The sequence below is a fragment of the Lagopus muta genome, chromosome 18 (genome assembly GCF_023343835.1).
Source record: "Lagopus muta isolate bLagMut1 chromosome 18, bLagMut1 primary, whole genome shotgun sequence".
NCBI lineage: Eukaryota > Metazoa > Chordata > Aves > Galliformes > Phasianidae > Lagopus > Lagopus muta.
The window spans coordinates 2,830,496-2,852,401 of record NC_064450.1 but is presented as its reverse complement, the minus strand read 5'-3'; the positions used below and the strand labels follow the sequence as shown (position 1 = coordinate 2,852,401).

Genomic DNA, 21,906 nt, shown 5'->3' with positions numbered 1-21,906 from the left:
GACGTGCCTCTGTGCCAGTGTGGGATGGATTAGAATTAGTTTCTGCTAATTTGCACCACATGGAGCTTTCAGTTTGAATTCTGTCTCCTGAATTAACAGGCAGACCACCCTCTCGGTATCCTGCCTGCTGTATTTCCCGTTGTCAGGGGAGGACTTCTCATCTGTCCTGCTGTTCCTGTGGTTCAGTTGGTGCGTACCCACTGCTCGATGGGAATGGGCATCTGTGGCTGTGTGCATGCAGCCGCTTGGGGCCACAAGCTGATCCTCACCTGGAAAACCTGGTGAGCCTGGAAGTTTGGGAGAAGGAAGGATGAACACGTCAATGATTATTGCCTCCCGATTGTTTTTATGCTTGTCTGAATGACAGATTGTTTCTGTTTAGGAGGCATTTCTAAGGAGTCTTGTTGCTGTTCCAAGCAACAAGGCCAATGAGATCTAGGGTCTCAGGTTTCTTGCAAGTAGCGTTGAAATCAACTGTTCTGGTGAAGCAGAATAAAAAAAAAAAGTGCAGGTCATAGACTCATAGAATTATTGAGGTTGGAAAAGATCTCTAAGGTCATCTAGTCCAGGTGTCCCCCTGCCACCAATAGTGCCCACTAACCCATGTCCAAGTACCACATCCCCACTGTTCTTGAACACCTCCAGGGACGGTGACTCCACTACTTCCCTGGGCAGTGTCTGACCACTCTTTTCTGGAAGTTTTCCTTAATATCCAACCTGAGGTAATTGGAAAATATTTTTACTAGTGATGACCACAGCTACTCCTGCTGGACCAGACCACAGTACAGAGTAGACTTGTAGCTGATCTGGTTGTGGGTGTTAAGAGTTACACTGCAGGAACGCCAGAACACCAGAGTGAGATGTGGGCAATACCTGCTCAGCCCATGGGGCCCATCTGCCACCCATGCAAAGTGCATTTTGTAGAGTTTTGCTTACTCTATTTGTAGGGTTCACTGAGTCCAAGACAAATGCCCTGAGATGGTTTCAGGCATCTGTTCAACCGGGAATGCAGGCAGGAGATTCTCCCTTAAGCTCAGCCTTTATGTTCTACTTCTCAGGCTCTGATTATTCTCATTTTCCAGTGACCTTAACAAGGAAGGGCAAGCTGCTGGGTTGGGTATGGCCAGATCCTGGTTTGATTTTCCTCTCACATATTGACCTCCTCTTTGCCTTCACATGGGTTGTTTCAGTCTCTCTGTGGTTAGGTCCTGACCTGAAAAAATATATTAATGTAAGAACAATCCCTCATACATGATTTATATCCAGAACTGCCTGGATAACTCTAGCAGGGGAAACACTTATGCTTTAGCTGTGTAATTTCTTAGCAAAAGTCCGCACATTTCTGGTGGCTTCTGAATCATAAAGTCTACTTGCAGCCATAACTTTCAGATGACTTGTGCTGAGATAATTGTAGGTGCTCTGTAGAAGTTGAGGAGCCCCAAACAAACCTCAGGTAAAGCAGCTCTTGATCTGGAGACATGCTCACTGTAATAGAAGGCAGAATAAGACTGAACGTCAAGCAGCACTGGCTACTTTGAGGGCCTGCAGCTGGCCACACGGTGTTGGTGTGAACCCAAAGTATTGCCAGTATGGGCTGAATTTTGCTCTGAGCCACTCTGCCGTGAATAAATCTGGAGCACCTTTTCTGGATGTGGCTGAATAAACTCAAATGAATAAAGAAAAAAGTACTTTTATTCGCTTTTCACATTTGCCTGAGGAAAAGTAACGTTTCTTTCTGTTGGAGCTTTCAGAAGGCTCAGTATTTCATCCTTGCTTTTTAAGAGTTTTGTTACATTTCAATCCCAACCTGGGTGTAAGAGCTAACTGTGTGCTCCCATGTTCTGACTGTAGTGAATGGTGTTTTGTGTGTTAACTGTAGTGATGTGTTTGCAGGCAAGGACTGGGGAAAGGAGGAGGAACAGAGTTTCACTGTGTGGGCTGTTCCAGGCTGGTGTGATGCAAAGGCCTTCCTGGTTATGGTCTACGTGCAATCCTACCGATGCAGTTGCAGGGGTTTTATAAAAACTATCTGCAAATTTATTACATCTTTTCAGCCAAGAAAGACTATCTCTAACAGCTTTAAGTCAAAAGGTTTCATTTTGCTGTTTCCAAGCTGGCATACTTCTCTTGGTTATTTCAAAACAGGTGTCTTAGAAATGTACCTACATTTAATTTCTCAAACCCCTTTTTCACGGCCTCAGAATGAAACTAGATGAACTTGGTGAAATACTTCACTTGATATCTCAGCAGCTTTAAATCTTGTTTTTACTTCAAGTGGGCTGAATTGATCTCTATGGCTTTTTGTGAGGGCAACCTGAAATTACTCACCAGAGAAGCAAAGGAATCATTTATTCACCCAGTTCTGGGGCTTAACTCTTTCTCAGAGCCCAACAGAGAGTCAGCTCAGAGCCTTCAGCTCTTTTACCTCCCTTTGCCCTTCCTGCTAATTTTTATTACGTGCTCTTAAAGTCAGCAAAAATAGACTTTCTCAATGAGAGAGTATCTGAGCCTTGGGTGTTTATTGCTCTCGCACGATGGCTGGCAGCAGGCGTTCCCCCACAGTGGGTCCAGCACAGAGGTGTCTTGGCAGATGACCATTTCCCCTGTGTTTTTTTCTTTCCTGCCTGCTGGGAAGGTGATAAAAATACAGATCTCACATGTACTTTGTCTTACGTAGTATGCAAGATTTGGGAATGCTCCTTGGAAAGAGAGGGAAAGAGAGATTCTCACTTTACACCCTTTCTTCCTTTCTAACCAGGCAGCATGGTATTTCTTTTGTTTGTTTTTTAGAGCCCAGATGATTCATGCAAGCTGGAAAGCTTTTACCAATAGTTTCCAAATACGGAAAGATGTGCCTGCAGTGTGGCATATTTTAGAACAGCATCCACTCTGGATTTAAGGGTTTCAGATGGTGGACAATCCATCACAGTCTGCAGTGAGTAATTCCAATGGCTCATTACTCTTTTGATTACAAACTGGCACCTTCCTTGCAGTTTGAATTTGTCTAATTTTGGCTTCCAGCAGTTTGATCTTGATAGGCTTTTGTCTGTTAGATAAAAGAGAGTTCTGCAGTTAGAGATCTCCTCTTTAGTAGGTGCTCTTTACCATTAATAAGTTACTTCTTCTTTTCGGTAAGCTAAACTATAAAGCACCATAAGTATCTTGATGCAAGTGGTTCCCTTCTACCCCACAGCCCTCAAAACTGTAATTACAGTTCCCTTTTTCATTCCTAGTCCCCAATAAGCACACTGTGCAGTTTGAGACATCTGTGCAGATCTGCTGCTATGTCTGCAGTGGCACTAGGTGCAGGTACCTATATGTAGGCCCCTGGCTCTGGCCCTAGGACTCCAGAAGTAGGGTGCAACATCCATCTCCCCTAACCTGAACCACCTATAGATTTAGCAGTAGGTCAGACATTATCACCTGGTCTCCTGGGCGCATCTTGCTTAGGCTAAATGCTTATGTGGTTTCCTGGTAAATGTTTACTGGGCTTTAGTAGCCCAGAGATTGCTGCTGGAGGGAGTACTCCTGTTCTGCAGCCTACCACAGCTGTGCAGCCCCTGGCATGGTGAGCTGCTGCTGGAGGGCAACTGGCAAACTCACATCTTTTGGTTTCCCATCCAGTCTGCTATCAATTTATCTTCTGCAAGTTTGGGAGAAGGTGCCATGCTTCATAAGTCATGTGCTGTTTGTCCAGTGGGGATAGCTTGTTGATTATAGGCTCACGGACAGAGTGTCCTGTCATCTTCTGCTCTTTGGTCCTGGCCATCTTGGAAATTGCCCTGGCCTTTGTGTTGATGCGGTTGCTGGCAGGGAATTCTCAAGAATAGCCATTGTCCTCAGTCCCTTTGCCCACACGTCTGCTGGAGGGGAAGCTGGAGAACATCGCCGGCGTACTCATAGCTCTTCAGAGCCATGCCTGGGGTTGGCCTCTGTTTTACTGATGTTTTAGAGCTGTTTGACAGTATCCTGGCTTTTCCTGGAGTAATTTAGGTTTATATGCAGCGACTGATCATGTGCCAGGAGTTTTATTACAGACAACGAATCTCATTCAATCAACAGCAGAGACCAAACAGCCATTGTTTGAACTCAGAGCTTAGGACAGCACTGGATGACTCCAGGCACACCAGATGGGCCCTACCGCCCTCATTTTGCTCTCCATGAGCAATCAACAAGTGGATGGGCTGCAGGCTTCCCAGGGAGCTGTGCTGGGGAGGATCACAGCCCAGACATGGGATGCTTGTATGGGAGGTCTCATTGCTGCTTCCGATGAGTTGGTCAAAGTGGGACTTTCTGTCAAGTCTTTGCCACCATGCAGCCAATAGAGTGCAGTAGCTGAGCAGAGCAACTTGCTGTTTCATCAGACAGTATTTTTTGCTGTGCCAAAGGTGTTTTCGATTGATCCAGCCATAAACATGCAGTTAGTTCTTTGGGGCCTGTGAGTCAGAGGCTCCAGAAGATCTCTCTCTTGTGCACTCTTGATAAACTAGTCTGTCTTCTCTACCATCGCCCGAGGATCAGAAGGATGCTTTGGAGATACTCAGCTTACTAACTCTCATTTCATGAGCAGCCGAGCTCTGTGGAGCTATTTAGTGGATGTTCAGCTGAGGTGCTGGCAGGCTTATTGCAGCAGGGCAGAACTCAGAGATTCATTGCTCAGGTAAGAGGGAAGCACGGCAGTCTGAAGGAACAAGCATGAGTGTGTGTAAGCCACGGTGTGAAACCAGCACTATAAATAACAGACTGATGGAAACCAGATCTGCTCTGCGTATGCTTCCCATTTCTACTCCAAAGCAAGAAAGTTGTTTGCGGTGAAACACTCATACGTGGCCATGCTTTGGCCTCTGTTCCTTCCCCCAGGGCATGTGCTGGTCCTTCTGAGACCTTTAATGGGAAGTTCTGGGCGTGACTGAGGAAAGGAATGTGCAGATCTCATGAAAGATTTCCTACTGATCACTACATGTGAGGGTAGGCTAGCATCATTCGTTGCATAATGTAAATTGTCTTTCTCACTTGTTTCTCCCTACGTTGTTTTTACAAAAGAGAAATACTGGGAGCCAAAGTAACTGGTCTGAGTGCAGAAGATGCTGTAAACAAGCACTTCTGATATCAGCATGCAGAGCTCCCCTTGTAGTATTTAGAGTGTTGGCCTCTTCAAGCTGCCAGTCAGACAAAGTGGAGGAGGCAGGAACTGCCATATATAAACATCCTTGGTGCAAAATCCTCCCGTGAGCCACCAGAGCCAATAAGTTTGATTCCCTCTTACCTTGCACTCAAATAAATCACCAAGGTCAGGGTGATTAAGTTTGCATAGGTCAGTGTGAGTGGGAAGCAGCAGTACTGCTGGCTTTGGGGAATGTAAGGAGAGCAGAAATTTGGCTACCATTTTTCAGGGAGTTAAAGAGAAGGAAGCATATTCCCCAAGGCAAACAGCAGAGACCCATTTGGAATAAATCTACTTGTTGGCTGCACTCCTCAATCTGGCAATCAGCTCATTTACAATTCAGGCCAAGTTTTGCACTCTGGTCAGCTTTAACTAATAAAGATCTAGCATGGTACCTTGCTAATCTCATTAGATGGAGATGATAGTATGTTTTGGTAGCGGTTTCTGGGGAAGGACAGAGAAAGAAATACATTTAGCAATTCATGCTCGAGCTCCTTCTGCCAGATTTTTTAAAAGCATGGATGTATGGGTGTGTGTATACACAGTATGCATGCTCTTGAGTGCATGTTCCTACCAACCACTTCTACTTAAATATCCCACTGAATGTAGTGGTACCAAAGGCCCTATCCCCTGGGATAAATGCATTCAAGGCTATGGGGGCTTGGAAACTCCACCAGTCTTATTGCATGGGGCTGAATACTGATCAGCAGGGGTCTTGGGAAGGTTTTCTTGTACCTTCCTGCTGTTAGACATGCTGAACTCTGCTGTGCATGCAGCATGCAGGCAGCATTCCCCCAAACATCAAAGTCCAGGAGAAGCTGTGATGTTAAAACCTGCTGATTTCAATGGCATGCCCAGTGCCTCATTGTCAGGTTTATTTTCAGCAACCAATGGATTTTCTTCCCCAGCTCTGTACTTAGAAAAAAAATATCAGGAACTGGGCCAGCGTTAATAAATGGCAGTTCTTCCACTTGGAGTACAAGGCATTGCCCCACCCTACTAAGCCAACTGCTTGCAGGAAAACAGCAAAAACACAGTTCTCTCTCCTTATTCTGTTCCCAGACCGCCGTGGCTGAGTGCTCTGTGTTTGTTTTGAAGTGCCCCATGCATCTGCAGTCTCTGCTCCTCACTTCTTCCTGACGCCCTCCACGGTGACGTCTGTCAGGGTGAGCACCTTCCATCGCTGTGCTCCGTGTAGGGAGGCTGTAAGTAATGCAAAGAGTGGAGCGTGGCAACACTGTGGGACACACTTGATTAATCCATTGGTCAAGGCAGTAGCGCGGAGGCTTTGTTGCACTGCGCGCGGTTTGTTCCTTCCTTTCCTCGTGTCACAACAAGGACGTTGTTGTGTTTTGTTGAATCCTTCCTTGCTTGAGGCCAGTCATTTATCAAAAGAGATTTCCATCTTGGACTAATAATTCATCTCTTATTGCAGCCCTCACTGCTCTGAGGGCCCATTTGTTTCCTCTTATCACAGCCTAATTATTTGGCCAAGGAAAATTTCTGCCTATCTTGGGAACAGCGGCTGAGAGATTGGGAGAACCTGGCCTCCAGGTAGGGACGAGCTGGTGGGTGTGGGAAGAGACCCTGGGGTCAGGCCTCCTGCTTTGGCAACTCTCTCTTTGTGCTTTTTTCTCAAACGAATGCTCACACCCACACATCTCCAACCCCCCACTCTCTCATAATTGTCATAGAATCAGTTAAAGTTGGAAAAGACCTCTAAGATATTAAAGCCCAACCATCTATGGACAGATGCCCCATCCCTGGAGGTGTTCACTGGCAGGTTGGATGGGGCCCTTGGCAGCCTGGTCCAGTATTAAATGTGGAGGTTGGTGGCCCATGCATGTGGCAGGGGGGTTGGAGTTTGAGGATCCCTTCCAACCCAAGCCATTCTGTGATTCTATGGTTCTGTGATCTATCCATCCCCACCATGACCACACAGGGCATCATTAAGGCTGGAAAAGACTTTGTCTTTCCACCTCACCCTGGCAAACTGGCAGTGAAAAGAGAGTAAGAATTTGTGTCATCCGGACCTGGCCAGTGATGGGATTAAAGAAGGAGGGTGAGTGGATGGATAAACAGATAGTAATCACAGAAGCATAATTAATAATAATGAAAGCATAATTAATAATAATGACAGAAGGGCATCCTGCTCCTATTAATAGTGCATGCACAGCTTTAATCAGCTCTGTCCCCCATGCAATGGGAGATTTCAACTGAATCAATTGCTAGTTTCTATCAGAAAGCTGTTCTGTTCAGATTGATGGCTCCTTGATACTTCATTTCAGAAGAGGAGAAATTCTTATTCAGTTATTTATTTCTGTATCGTAATCTGCTTAAGGGACCCAGGACAAATTCTGTCTTGCAGCCATTCGCCTGCTCTCAGCACACAGCAGCAGATTCAGCTGGGGCCATCATGACCACTCGTACCTCTTCAGAAGTTTTATTTAAGGAGAAGTTCCAAAACCTCATTGGTTTGTTAAGCATATCATAGGTATCAATTGCCCATCGCTGTACGGCTCGCTAAAAACGCAGCAAATGCAATAATAACCTCTTCCTGCATTTCATCTGGAAGCCCCATTTACCTGAACCGAGCTGCTTCCAATGAATATTTCACAATGTGTTTCACCACAAGTGCACTTGCAACTTATGAAGCAAAAACACAAATGTTTTAATTCTGACAAAATGAGCATTTTTCATGCACCAGCCTCTATTCGGCACATAGTTCTGTGGCTAAATGGCTTTCTGATTATCATGTCCCAGGATATTACTTCAACTGAAGTGATATGAAATGTCATTAAAATGTAATGTTCCTCTGCTTTGACAATCATATTAGTAAACATTGGAGGCTCTGCAGGTTATATGTCAGGCGGGCCGACACTAATGGCTTTATTAACATATGCAGTAGCACTTTGTCATACCTTCTTGTTAATCTAAATTTGCAGATGACAGTAAGAAAGGGAGGGGGAGCAAGGTGATGATATTTAAATACTGGTTAGGTTTGGCCACAAGGAGCTGGGAAATCCCCAGCAAGATCAGAAGATCAGAGCTCCCCTGCACCCATCCCAGCCCATGCCCGTGTTGGAGCAATGGGGCCATTGGGATCCTCCCAGCAGGATGACCTGAGGTGGGGCTTCATGTGGCTCAGTTGTCAGCCATGGTTGTAAGGATGCTCTAATAGAGCAGTCTCCCATCCCTAGAATACCCTGACTCGATAAGGCTGCCTTTGTAGGGACCGCTGACCACAGGGTTCCCAGTGCTGTGTTAGAATCACAGAATGGCTTGGGTTGGAAGGGACCTCAAAGACCATCCAGTTCCGACCCCTGCTGTGGGTAGGATTGCCAACCACTACATTAGGCTCTACATTAGGGCCTATCCAGCCTGACCTTGAGCACCCTCAGGGATGGGGGTTCCTCTTTTGATTCTGCCTTAAGGGAAGGCAACAGCTGAGATGCTCCTGAGAGCAGCTCTGTGTTCTCCATGGGCTAAGCAAAGCCAATGACTCGCCGTGGTTTTATTTTGGGAGCTGGGAAGTGTAAGTACAGTGGGACCTATTCTTGTCCGAATGACTAAGCCTCTGCCAGCCCAGAGCTCTTCATCTTGGCAAACAGATGGTGCGTGGAGTAAAAGAGATGCTGTTCGCTGCTATGAAAGGCCTTTTCTTTCTGGAGCAGCGCCTTAAAGGTACAATGGTTTGTTTTGTGGTGCTGGGCGTTGGGTTGCCTTTCAGGGAGCAACACGAGCAAGGATCACAGAGCAGGGGTCACAGAGCAGCAGCAGCCTGGGGTGATGTTCCCAAAGGGGATGGAAGGCCCCCGTCCTCTGTTGGTGCAAATTGGCCTGGCTGCAGGCAGCTCGGCTCTGAGGCATGCTAAGGTGCAAACAGCATTTCTTGAACCAGGACCATTTCTTGGGCCCTTCAACCTTTCACAGCCCCACATGCTCGGTGAGACGCAGAGCTCATGGTGAGCAGCTACATGGGCAAAGCCACCCATTCCTTACCCATCTGTTGAGCTTTGCCTGGTGGCAGCAGTTGTGGATCTGCCACCTACACCTGATGCTGCTGCAGCCTGTTACCTTGTTACCTGCAACTTTTGCAGATCTGGTACAGAATGGGTTTTGTGAATCATAGAATCACAGAATCACAGAATCACAGAATTGTAGGGGTTGGAAGGGACCTTCAGAGATCATCGAGTCCAACCCCCTGCCAAAGCAGGTTCCCTACAGCAGGTAGCACAGGTAGGCATCCAGGCAGGTCTGGAACATCTCCAGAGAAGGAGACTCCACCACCTCCCTGGGCAGCCTGTTCCAGTGCTCCGTCACCTCACTGTAAAGAAGTTCTTGCGCATGTTTGTGCAGAACTTCCTATGCTCCAGTTTCTGGCCGTTTCCCCTTGTCCTGTCTCCACTCACCACTGAAAAGAGCCCGGCCTCGCCATTCTGCCCCCCACACCTTAGATATTTGTAGACCTGGATCAGGTCCCCTCTCAGTCTCCTTTTCTCAAGGCTGAACAGACCCAGTTCACTCAGCCTTTCTTCATAGGGGAGATGCTCCAGGCCCTTCACCATCTTCGTGGCCCTCCGCTGGACTCTTTCCAAGAGATCCCTGTCTGTTTTGTACTGGGGAGCCCAGAACTGGACGCAGTGCTCCAGATGAGGCCTTACCAGGGCAGAGTAGAGGGGGAGGATCACCTCCTTTGACCTGCTGGCCACGCTCTTTTTAATGCACCCCAGTAAGCCATTGGCCTTTTTGGCCACAAGGGCACACTGCTGGCTCATGGCCAACAAAGGTGAAGGGTGTTTGGAACAGCAGATGTTGAAGCTGATAAAGGCTGTGCTTATGTGGGAGCTCAGCCCGGGCTCTGTGATACCCAAAGTCTGCGTTTTGCTGGGCACTGCCTGGCTGGCAACTTGGGGCTGGCATTTGTGGTATCTATGCTAATGGGCTGGGGGAAGGCAGAGGGTTAAGGATAGCATTAGGGGATGTGTGGCTGAGCAGGAGCAGCTCCTGAGCATTTAAGTTTCTGTGGACGTCAGAGACTCAATACGCAGCGCTCCGAGAATGGAGAGGTACCTGCAATTACAGTGCTGTGCTTTCACTCCTGCCTGTGCCGTTCTGTGGCATCCTGTGGCACCCAGGTGTGACGTGGCTATGGGGTGTGGGTGCTGACCTGCCCCTTCCCAGCCCAGAGCTGCCCCATCACTGCTCACGTGTTGCTCTCAGAGCCGCTGCCTGCACACACTGTGGTTATCTGATGCTCTGGGTTTTGTGGTGCAGCACAAGGGCAGTTGGAACTGAAGAGCTGCTAAATGAGTGTTTAAGGGAGGGAAGGATTTCCTCTCCTCTACGCTTTTTTTATACTCTTTCCTTCTTCTAATAGTGGCAATGGGGAAAAAAAAAAGTGAAGTGTGGAAGGGCCTTGGGGGCAACAGGTTGGAAAACAAACACCAGAAGAATGTGAAATAGTTATCAGAAGAAGAGAATTATTTGCTTTAAGATCCAACTTCTTTTATTTCTTTGATCTTTTTAAGAAAATGGAAAAGAGAAAAATCCTTTTCACTGAAAAACTCCTGACAAGTTTTTTGTGTTGCTGCTCCCCAGGATGGAGTTTGCAATGTAATAACCTCATTCTGCTGCAAATCCTGAGGCTTCACGACTCATCTGTCTGCCAGGCAAAGCGTTTCCTGACCTTTTTAAGAAAGCTGGAGACAGCGAAGCAGCCGGACTGGAGGGTGCCCCATCTGCCTGGAACCAAAACAGCGTCGCTGAGAGTCCTGGAGGGGAGGAAACTTGCAGCTCGGAGCCAGCAGTGCGGGCTGAGAGCTTGCGTGACCTCCCCTTCCCCCAGAGAGGGAAGATTGCACTGGCTGCTATTGTATTTGAGCGTGTAAGTGATGATTTTCTCTTTCAAAATCTCATCAGCTGATAAAGGCAAATCCCGAAGAAGCTGATGCTTGCAGGGGTGGGCTGGATGTCCAGGGCTGCTTTCTCTGATAGTGTTGGATATGAGCAGTGTGTACCCCATGTTTTGCACGAAGGATGTTGGAGGTGTGATGGCAGAAGGCATTGCTTCCATCAGTGTTTTCTGTGGCAAGTTTGAGAATGGAAACCTAAAACCTGCAGCTTAGCTGGTGCTGTTGCAGGTGTCTTAGGTCACAGATGTCCCATTGGAGCATGGCTGTCCCTTATTAGTGAAAGCTGTCCTTGTTTCAGTTGGAATAGAGTGGATTGTCACCTAATAGCTGGGATGGTGCTCAGTTTTGGATTTAGGATGATCCTCCTGGTCCAACTTGAGATATTCTGTGATTCAGAATGTGGGTAGCACACCAGTGGTTTTGTTGGTGCAGAGCAGTGCTGCATGGAGCCAAGGACATCTGAGCTTCTCCTGTTGCTCTGCCAGTGAGGGGATAAAGAGCTGAGAGGGGACAGCACCGGGATGGCAGACCAAAAGGACATCCCATACCTTATGGCATCATGCTGAGCCTGGTGAGCATTGCATTGTGCGTCACTTGTTCAGTATATTCTTTTATCATTATCACTTGTTCAGTATACTTTATTTATTCTATTTTAGCATTATAATCTTCCCTTCCTTTTCTGTTCTATTAAACTATCTTTGTCTCAACCTATGAGTTTTACCCATTTCCCAGTTCTCTCCCATCCCTGTAGGAATGAGCAAACTGCTGTATGGTGCTGAGCAGCCCCCCAAGTACAAGCCACAGAGGTGGTACGGGACACATAGACACACAGCTGAGCTGGCAGGGCCTTTGCTTCCACAATCTCCTTTCCATTGCATGCTATTCACTGTGTGGCTACAGCAGGAAGCACGTGGTACATTTTGAGTTGCCCAAAGAGATGTCAGTGCCCTACCCCTGCAGACAGCCAAAGTCAGGGGATGGGCTGTGAGCACTGATGGAGCTGTGGGTGTCCCTGCTCAGTGCAGAGCAGTGGGACCGGATGACCTTTCAGGTCCCTTCCAACTCCAACAATTCTATGATTCTATGATTCCAAACCCAAAGGTGAAGCAGAAGGGTTGGCTAACCCGCCCCAGTCCTCGCCTGTCTGGTGCCATGGAGAAAGGCATGATTAATTTGTTTAAAGCTTCACCAAGGAGATGTGTGCTCTTCCTATGCTGTGAAACCAGAGCCAGAGCCCTGGTCTGTAATTCTTTTAAGGAGAAATGACGTATTTGGTCTTGATTAAAGCATTCGTTTAACGTTGATTAAACCATGGTTCAATTATTCATGTGTCTGGCTATTCATAGGCTACATAAGGAATTTATTGGGCTGAGATGGGTTGCTGTGCTCGGTATAAAAACTTGCTGCTGTGCTCACTAGTAACTAGCGTGGCAAAAATAAACAAAGATGGCAGGAGAGGGATTTTCTGCATTAATACTGTAATATAAATGGAGCAGTATTTAAAGCTGAAATAGCGTTAACATCTTGGTGATTTTTTTCCTTCAACACTGAAAAGCTTGAGGTGTATAAGATGTACCCCACGCTGATGAGGGCCTGTTTGTACCGATCAGAAGGGCTTTTTGTTGCTGTCATCTCCAAGAAGAAATCATTGGGAATGGCTGCACCTGGCACTGCCCCACTTAGGTCACAGTCTTGTGGATGAGAGCCCTGCAGAGGAGCATGGGTGGGAGGAATCCAATCCAGAGCCTTGCTGAGATGGAACCCTCCCCAAGGTCAGCTTTTTGGCCAATCTTGCTATTCCCAAGAGCGTTTCCCCTCCTGTGCCAGGGCTGTGTTTTCTTGCTTGCATCCCAGTAGGATAAAACTCCGCACCCCAGATCTCAAGTGCAGGCCAACAGTGATAACACAGCCCCACGTGTCCCTGGATGAGAGGATCTCAGCTCAGCTCAGCATGATGGGAAGGGTGCCTGAGGGGGCATTTGGTCCTCATTAGCAGAAGCTCGGTAGCTGTTTTGTCATTTTTCTTGTTTGTCATAAAAAATAAATACGGTTTAATAGATGATCTTACAGAGCAGGTTTTGGCAACAAAATAGTCCGTGTCCCATTATAAACTTGATGTGTATAATTTAAAGCGAGATGGAATATAAAACCATTTCCAGCTCAGATGAGGGACAGAGACGCAGATTTAGGCCCTGATTGTGCTGAAATGAAAAACAGCACATTGTCAGATTGTGCATTCAATCATGCATTCCGTTTCATGAAGTCCAGGCTATAAACAGCCTTTTTCAGAATAATTAATCACAGTTTATTTTTTGGAGGGAGGATCTCTTTCGTTTCTTTGTTTATTTTTAGGGCTGCCCTGCATAGAGGAGCCACCTCTCTTACACAGAGTGATGTGATGGGTTGGTGAGGGCTCAGGGGTGATGGAGATGTCCCATATCAGGGCTCTCCCTTCTCAGACCCACACACTGTGAGCAGAAGTCCTGGTGCCCAATGGCAGGAAATCAGTGCAGTTCTGCTCAAGCTCCAGTGCTGCTGTGTGCCAAAGAGAGATGGGGACCCAGTGCTCTTCCTAGACCCCTGTGGTGCATCCTGGTTTCAGCAAAGCCAGTGTAAATCCAAAACAGCTCTGAAGAAGTCAGTCGAATTGCTCTAGACTTAAATAGGCTGGAGGAGATAGGAAACTATTCACAGCTTGTGTGTAGCTGTTGACATCACTTATAACAAGCTCGCTGAACGCAGCAGCAGTGTGGTGTAGGCAGGGTGCTCATCCCTGCTGTTGTTAAGTTTCCCATTCTCACAGCTTCGTTACAGGTGTTTTAGGACTGCAAATCATTCAGGTTAGAGCGTGTCACCTGTGTGCCATCTGTGATGGGATGCCGTTGGGTGAAGCTTTGCCTCTTCTTGGGTTTGTTATAAAGCTGGGACATTGCAAAAATCCCAGAGGGGCTAAAAATAGTGATGGATAAAGCTGCCAACTCCCGCACCCTGGAGGATATCAAGCCAGCATTCCTCTGCCTTTGCAGCCTTTGCTTGTGCCATGTTCTGTGCCAGTGCCTGACCACTCTACAATCTAAAGTTTGAGTGGGTTTCTCCATCCACTCAAACCTCGTGATAAAGAACCCACCAGGTCCTATAGAAGAACTCCCCTTCTGCTGCAGCAAGAGGCTGTACACCAATGTGCGTGTCCCAGGAGGTAAACCAGCCTTTCTCTGAGCTGGGAAGTGGTGTGTTTTACTGGAAAACCCAACCAGTTTGCTTTGGCTGTGTTGCCACACATCCTCAGGGCAGCTGTTCCCAGGTTGGGTGCTCTGTGCTGGAGGTGTTGTGGCAGATGTTGGAACTGCAATGGATGAGACTCGTGCCAAAATCATTCACTTTGGGTTGCTTAACTTTTTTTTTTTTTTTCCCCTGATGAAAAATTAAAATTTCCTCTGCAAGATGAGACGTGATTCCAGTGGGGTGGGGGAGGATGGAGCGCTGGTAGTGCAGGGAGAGGAAATACTTTCTCTTAGAAAAAAAAGAAGAAATGCTAAAAACGACTTTTCCTTTGCAAAATAAATGCTATGACACATTTTTTCTACCAGCTCTAATTTTGAACAGTATTAGTAGCTTGGTGCCAGCCTGTTGAGTGCTGGAGCAGCTCAAATTCCTGGCACCAAATTTCCCAATCTGTGGCTTTCTCAGTGGGACCTGTGGATAGGAGCACCCCAATGTAGGGGCCATGGCAGTGGGGTCGATGCTCAGTGCTATGGTCACAGGTAGATGAGAATTACAAATCCTGGCATGAACTGTTCAGGCATAGAAACGTGTTTGGAGCATTGGATGGATGGTAAAACAGTTGTGTGAATAGACAGCTGGGGTCCTGATGAGGTTACAGAACAACCTCATTTGGAAAGAAACTTTCCTGAAAGGTCTTGTTTGAGCTTCCTCCATATTGTGTTGCAAAGTCCCACTGCTGATGTGGCATTGTCTGTGCCCTTCTGTCATCAAAGGGTTGTGGGACAGTGGCTTTTGGGGAGGGATGACTTTGCGTTTGGGATACTTCCAAGACTTGAATTCAGTTCCAAGCTCAGCACCACTGCTTCTCTTGCCCACGTTTGCCTCTCTGAGCCCAGGTTGTGTTTTATCAATGAGCCAAAAGAGGATGTAAGGCTGTAGATGCCACCGCAGTGCACAGATGGGGTTGGGCTCCACGTGCACTCTGTGAGTGCTGCTATCTGTCATCCCCAAACCCAAAAAGGAAAACATGATTTTCAGGCCACCAAGAGCAGAAAAAAATACTAATTCACCACTGGTTAGTTTGCTTGAAGCAACTGCATCAGTAACACTTGATACATACCTACATAAAACCAAGCCAGATGGCTTGCAGGATCTCCAGGGATAGATTTTGTGTCTTTTCTCCTTGGAAATGGCACATGGCTGTTCACCGTGTCTTGTGGACAGTAAGGGAAATAGATGGGGACTTTTCCCTTCTTTTTGGCTCAATCTCATTTTTGTTGAGGACACCCCAAATGGTTCTCAGCACCCAAGCTCTGGCCCCTTTGCAAGGTTTGTGCAGTTGCACTGTAGCTGCTGTTCCAAGAGCAGATTTGATCCCAGAGGTGATGGTGCGTGGAGGATTTACCATGTGCCTAGCAGAAAGAACAGCTGCTGCTTCACTGCATTCCCAGCTGGAATCTATGGCAGAAAGGAGGTACTGAGGTGTCTTCTGCAGTGCAACGTCTTGAAAAACTGAGAAAAACTAAGTTTTCCCAGAATTTTTGTAGAACATTGCTATTTCTTGAAGCATTTCATGGAGTTTTGGGCCACTTTCCAACCCTTCTCTACCACTGTAAGACTACTTCTCTTGATAAAAAAAAAATCTGATTTTCCTTTGGGTTGCTCTTCCTGAAAGTACTTCCCAGAGCTTTAATTCCTCCTCACACTGGTGGAAAACAATGTCACCGAGTCATAGAATATCCCAAGTTGGAAGGCACCCAATGAGGGTCAACACTTATAAGTCATACAGTCGTAATGTCGTACAGCATCAGCAACAAAAAGGAACTGGGTTCCCTGTACACTTGCTCCCATCTGTGTGGATGAAGAGACCTTCCCACTGTGCTCATCCAGCCTCCCCAGCAAACAGAGCTGTGCTGTGTCCACCACATTCCCAGCCGAGCAGCTGTGCCGGAGCAGCACCAATAGAGCTCTGAGGAGCTTGTGCTGTGTGCTCTGCCACCAGAATGAGTAAATAAAAGACTCCTCATTTATTTATGATGCAAACAGCAACTGTGCATTCAGCTCTAGGACTTGTTGATTATTTATTTAGAGCCTCCTGTCTCGGAGGCACTGGTTGTTTGCGTGCGGGAGGCATCTGTCTGGGATTATTACCCACAAACAGACATTTTGCTTCTTGGGTTATAATGGCTGTTGATATTTTTGAAATATCAGAAATATTGACATTCCTCTCTTTCTGAGGGGACATGGAGCTCCTGTTTCAGAGCCGCTTGCCGCTCGCGATGCTGCTCCATCAGACCCATGAACGTTGTGTTTGTGCCACATCCCACATTGGAGCACCAAGCTCCAGCACACGTAGGATTCCACCGTGTTGGTGGTGAAGTGGCTGAAATCTGGCTGCTGAAGGCCCTCGGCCTCAAAAAGCTGAAGGGAAGATGGGGAGGAGATGGATGCTGGCTGGTAGGCAGTATTTGGCCCTATAGTCCAGGGTTGGCTGCCTGGGGAGCTCCTTGCTTTCCCCATTATCTGATTATCCACCAAGCTGTGCCTTACTGAAATGCCTGTCTTTAATTATCGCATGCAGGAATCCTTTCTTTGTAAAATGATGCCACGGTCAGAGTTTTAGAGGCAAGAGTTGATTTTTTTCTGAGATTGCTCTTTTGAAAAGCTCTGTGTACCTTTTTATTTGGTTGCCTGCCTTGCTGTCTGGGTGAACACGTGTAGGAATTATTTTCTCACTACGCCCATGGCGCTTTTTGTAAAGTAGATTTATTTAGGTCCATTATGTCTCAGCTGCAAGGTGGAAAATTAAGGATTTCTTCATACTCTGTAATACAACTGGCCAGTGTGCATCAGAGGACAGTGAAACCCAGACCCGGATGCTCAAAGTTAAGCAGCTCATTGAGTGACTAAACGCTGTGCCCCACGCTCAGGTCCTGTATGTCTTCTCTTACAGACCAAGGAAAGATTGCTGTTAATCCAGTAATTTTGCTTGGCTCCTGCACCTATAGGAGCATTTCCAGGGCTTTCAGCCATTCTCATGGGTCTTCACTGAATGTCCGTCCAGTGTTTCGGCCTACATATCAAGGTGTGGAGCTGCCAAGGTCATTGCAGATGGGATCCAACTGACATTTTTGGGTGTTCGTGCAGCCAGCCATCCCAGCTGGGGTCTTCCATGCAAAGCCAATGGAAGAGGGATCATGCCTTTGAGTGCTTGCAAAAAAAATTCAGTGGTGTGTTTGGAAGGACAAAAGGGGCTCTGTGTGTGTCACCAGATGAATGCACATCTGGAGTGACGTTGTGGGGTACTTCAAATACTGAAGACACCTATGGAGATGCATGAGCAGTCTCCTCTGGCTCCTTGGAGGCTGAACCTTCCAGCCTGAACCTCCCATAAGGCTGCTGATGGCACAGCAGGGCTTCAGAAGTTACCTGCACTTGGTTGTTTCGAATTGAGTTGGTACAGATAATGTGGACTAAGAATTCTGCACCTAACCTAAGCACAGAGATGCCAAGTGCACGAATCTTCAACAAGACCTTATGTGTAGACCTTCTGCCAAAAGGTAGCAGAAAATTTCATGTAAAAACAGAAATATGCTTTGGTTGCCTTGGAACATTATATCCTCCTGAGCTTGCTTGCGTATCACTTTACAAAGATCAGCTGTCCACCAAACTACCAATACCTCCCAAACTTGGCTGCATTTCAGTGCTTGTGGGAAGCAGTATAAAAAGAAGAGGAGAATGATTGAATGTCTCTGTTTCCAATTGCCCATGGTGAAAAATGCCTAAATCTAAGCCTGAAGATGGAGCTACATCTTCTGCATATGGGTGGCTGGGTTGTGCTTCTGGCTGGGGATGGATGTGGTGGTGCTGGAGAGAAAGGAGATGGAGCAGAAAGAAGGGTGCAGAGGGCTGGTGGCCCATCTCCAGCAGCCAACCCAACAGGAGCAGCTGCTGCAGCGCAGTCACTCGGTGGCTCCCACCTGCAGCTCCTCAAACCTCCCCTTTCATCCCTTTATTCCATTTCACTAATAAAAACCCTTCCTTCCTTCTCTCAGCAGATACTGGAGTGCAGCCCATGGGCTGGGAGGGGAAGGCTGCAGCTTGGCTTTTGCTCCCTGACCACCAGCCAGCTCCTATCTCAGGATGGATCCAGAAGCAGTGCGGGAGCTCGCATCCAAGAGCCCCATTGCTCTGCCAGGGCCACACAGGTAGCAGCAAGCCTGATGTGAAGTCAAGTGCAACATCTGGGAGTCTTTTCTCCCTGTGTTTTTCCCTTTTATTTTGGAGCAGCAGCTCTCAGAGGTACATGCAGGGCTTGCCAAAGTGCTCCTCGCCCACACGAACACCCCTCCATCTGCAAAAACGCTGCCCAAATCTATCTAGGAAACCTGGAGCAGAGCTCTGTTCTGGAGCAACATGTTTGCTGGGGGGATTGTGGCACAGAGTGCCCAATTTTGTTGTCTTTTGGGGTATTCAGGAAGAAAAGAGCAGAATCCCTTCTTTTCACGATCAGAGGGTGCGGGTTTGATGCTGTGGATTTGATGCTATGGGCTCACACAAGCGTTGGCTTCAGCTCTGGTTGCAGTCTGCTCCAGATCCGATGGGTTTAGGAGGGGCCACCAATCATCCCAAGTGCACTCCATGAGGGATGCTGGTGACCAGTTTGTTCCTTTTTCATTTCCTGAGACGTTTGTTGTCCGCCCTGGGAATGGCGTGCTGCCTTGGGACCCCACCAATACCCACCAACGCAGAGCAGCACATACAGAGAATTCCCTGTTGACCCCAGCAATCTGTGGTCCAGAGAGCTGTCCAGATGAGAGAATGTCTGAAGTAAAAAGAATTTATTTCAGGAATTAATCATAAGCAGAGGAGGCCAGTGCCAATGGTGCAGGCAGGGTCTCCGTCCCCTAGGAAAAAGACAAACAAGGGACAAGAAAAGCCTTCAGGAAAACATTATTTGAACGCCGATAGAAGAAATGCAAATACTGACATCTCTGTGAGAGATGCTCTGGACTTTTCCCAATGAACTCCACTGCAAAGGGGAAAGTGATGACTTTCCCACTCTACAGAGGAGGCACTCAGCCTGCAGGCGTTACTGCTCAGGATGTTTTCGACAGAGTATTCCTTTGTTGTTGTTGTTGTTAAGAAAAACAAACGGCTAATTCAACGTAATGAAACTTGAAGCAGGAGGAGAGCAGCCTGGACAAATTGCTCAACTGAGTGTTTTGGTTTTGTTTTATTTTCTGAAAGGATGTTCCAAGATTGGCCAAGATTTTGTTTGGAAATAGAAGCATCCCGCTTTCCAGCCCGTAATACTCCTCGTTTGGAATTGCGAGCTGAGTATCGCATGAATGGGGCTTCTTTGCTGAAGGTTTGAGAGAATTGAAACCAAATGTTTAAAAGTTATCTATCCAAAATGCCTGGCTTGACTGAACTCCAACGGCTGTTGTGTTTTTTTAAACTATAAACAACATTGAGATTCTCGCTATTTATCCCCACATGCCTTAAGAATTGTTTGAAATACTTTAGGCATTTTTTCAGGAACTCAAAACCTGTTTCCCATGTATGTTTGTGCTGGCAGCTGGTATCTAAAGGACAGCTCAGCTCCTCTGAAAGCAGGAGCGTGTGGCTGATTTCCCTTTAGTTGTGCAGCCCAGAATGGGGCAGGATGAACTCTCTAGGAACCTTTTCCAATGGCCTTAAGCTGTGCCAGGGGAGGTTCAGGCTGGATGGTAGGAAACATTCATTCTGCGAAGGAGTGGTGATGGATTGGCACAGCTGCCCAGGGAGGTGGAGGAGTCACTGTCCCTGAAGGTATTCAGGAACCATGGAGATGTGGGACGGGGGGACGTGGTCAGTGGGCATGGTGGGGGTGGGCTGGGGTTGGACTTGGGGACCTGCAAGGTCTTTTCCAATCTTAATGATTCTGGGATTCTGTGTTTCTGTGGACAAGCGGCCCTGCCAGCAGAGCACGTGTGGTCTTAAAGATAATGTTTTTATTTAACCTTGAATCTTCTCAGTGTGTACAGTGGAGGAGTTGGGCCTCAGGCCAGTGCTGGTTTTGAGTTCCCAAGGTGGGGAGCCTGTCCCCATAGCAGGGAGCCAGTCTCCATTGTGTGGCAGCTGGTGTATCTGAAACAGGGGGTCACAGGTCTGGGACAGCCTTGAAAGGCAGACACTGCCAGTCCTGGGTGCCATCAGCCATCAGTGCCCCGCAGCATTCACTGTAGGCTCCAAGAGCATCATAAGGCTGTGGCTGCTTTCATGATCTCTGTGCACTTAACAAAAGGAGGTGAAATCCAGCGTGGTGAAAGCACAAAGGCTGTGCCAGGGTCCCAGGACTCCTGAGAGCTGGGCATTAGCTCAGTGGCTGTTCTACTGGGTCGATGCAATGCATTCAGCCCTACTTGTGCTGTTCAAATTGTCCTTCTCAGGAGAATTGCTTTGCTCTGCTGCCATCTCTTCTGTGCCCAACAGCAGGGGGTTTCTGCAGCAAGCCATATAGAAAATGTATTGATTCTGTTCCATAAGCCCTGTACATGGGAGTTAAGTGCTCCCCAGCCAATACCTTTCAGTTGTTTCCTTTAGATGTTGCTCACATGCCCTGAATCGCTGCTGTTGATGAAAGAACAAAAGAACAGAGCTGGGGGAACTGTGGCCAAATGGGTCTAATCCTGCTCAGGGCATCACTGCTGCTCAGCACTGATGGAGCAGAGCATGGAGGCAGGTGACGGGATGTCATTGATAAAGAGCCCTCCATTGCCAGGGCTGTCCTGGTGGCAGGCTTTGAACAGTGAGGAAGTTTGGCAAAGTGGCTGAGAGCTGCTTCTAAGGTTCCTGCATGAACAGCTTCAGGTAATGCTCAGACCGACAGCTTTGGCCTCCAGAAACTACGCAGTTATCTTGGGGACCGTGAGATGATTATTACCATAATTACTATTGAACAATGCTGAGTCTTTTCTGAGAACCCAGCTTGGCTTCCACACTTCTGCTGTGCCCATGGGGCACTGCTCACCAGTGCTGATGAAGATTTTGGGGCTCTGTGCGATGTTGGCTTCGCAGTAGCATCGCACCTGGATGGATGCCACATCCCAAGGCATTCCCACCGTGTGACCCTGAGCACTGACACTGCATCAGCTCTGATTTATTGAGAGCTTTCCCCACGGAGTGCAGAGCTGCCGCCCCTGTGCAGGCTGTGGACAAGCATTAAGATGAAGGAGGTCTGATCTTTTTTTTTCCCCAGGAACATTGCTGGCCAACGTCCTGGTAATAAATGCTGTGGATTGAGGAATGCAGTCTTGTTATTGCCTGGCTGAGGGGAATTCATTCTACACGTTGGCTTTCCCTGAGTTTTCCACCCAGGCGTCGCTGACTCCTCACCATGCACAGATATTTCTGTATTTCAGCAAAATTCCTCACTTCTAATCTGGATATTCCTCGCTGGGTGGAGCGCAAAACCCACATTGTTAAGTCCGGATAGGAATAATTAAAAGAAAATAAAATCAAAGGTGCTCAGCAAAGAAATGGAACATTTTTCCATGGAAGCCAAAAGATTATATTAAACTTCGGTGGTTTAATAAAATATTATGAAGTTTGGGAGCATAT

The 21,906-nt window shown here is 47.4% G+C and overlaps 1 long non-coding RNA gene across 2 annotated transcripts; it reads left to right on the top strand.

The window, feature by feature from the left end:
- Positions 1-2,816: 2,816 nt before the first annotated feature.
- Positions 2,817-11,861, top strand: LOC125702308 (uncharacterized). Of its 2 annotated transcripts, XR_007380521.1 has the most exons (4): positions 2,817-2,935; positions 6,227-6,330; positions 10,766-11,051; positions 11,512-11,861. It is a non-coding gene; the product is annotated as an uncharacterized LOC125702308 (long non-coding RNA). The 2 variants fall into 2 exon arrangements; XR_007380520.1 differs by having other exon boundaries at positions 10,766-11,861.
- Positions 11,862-21,906: the final 10,045 nt, after the last annotated feature.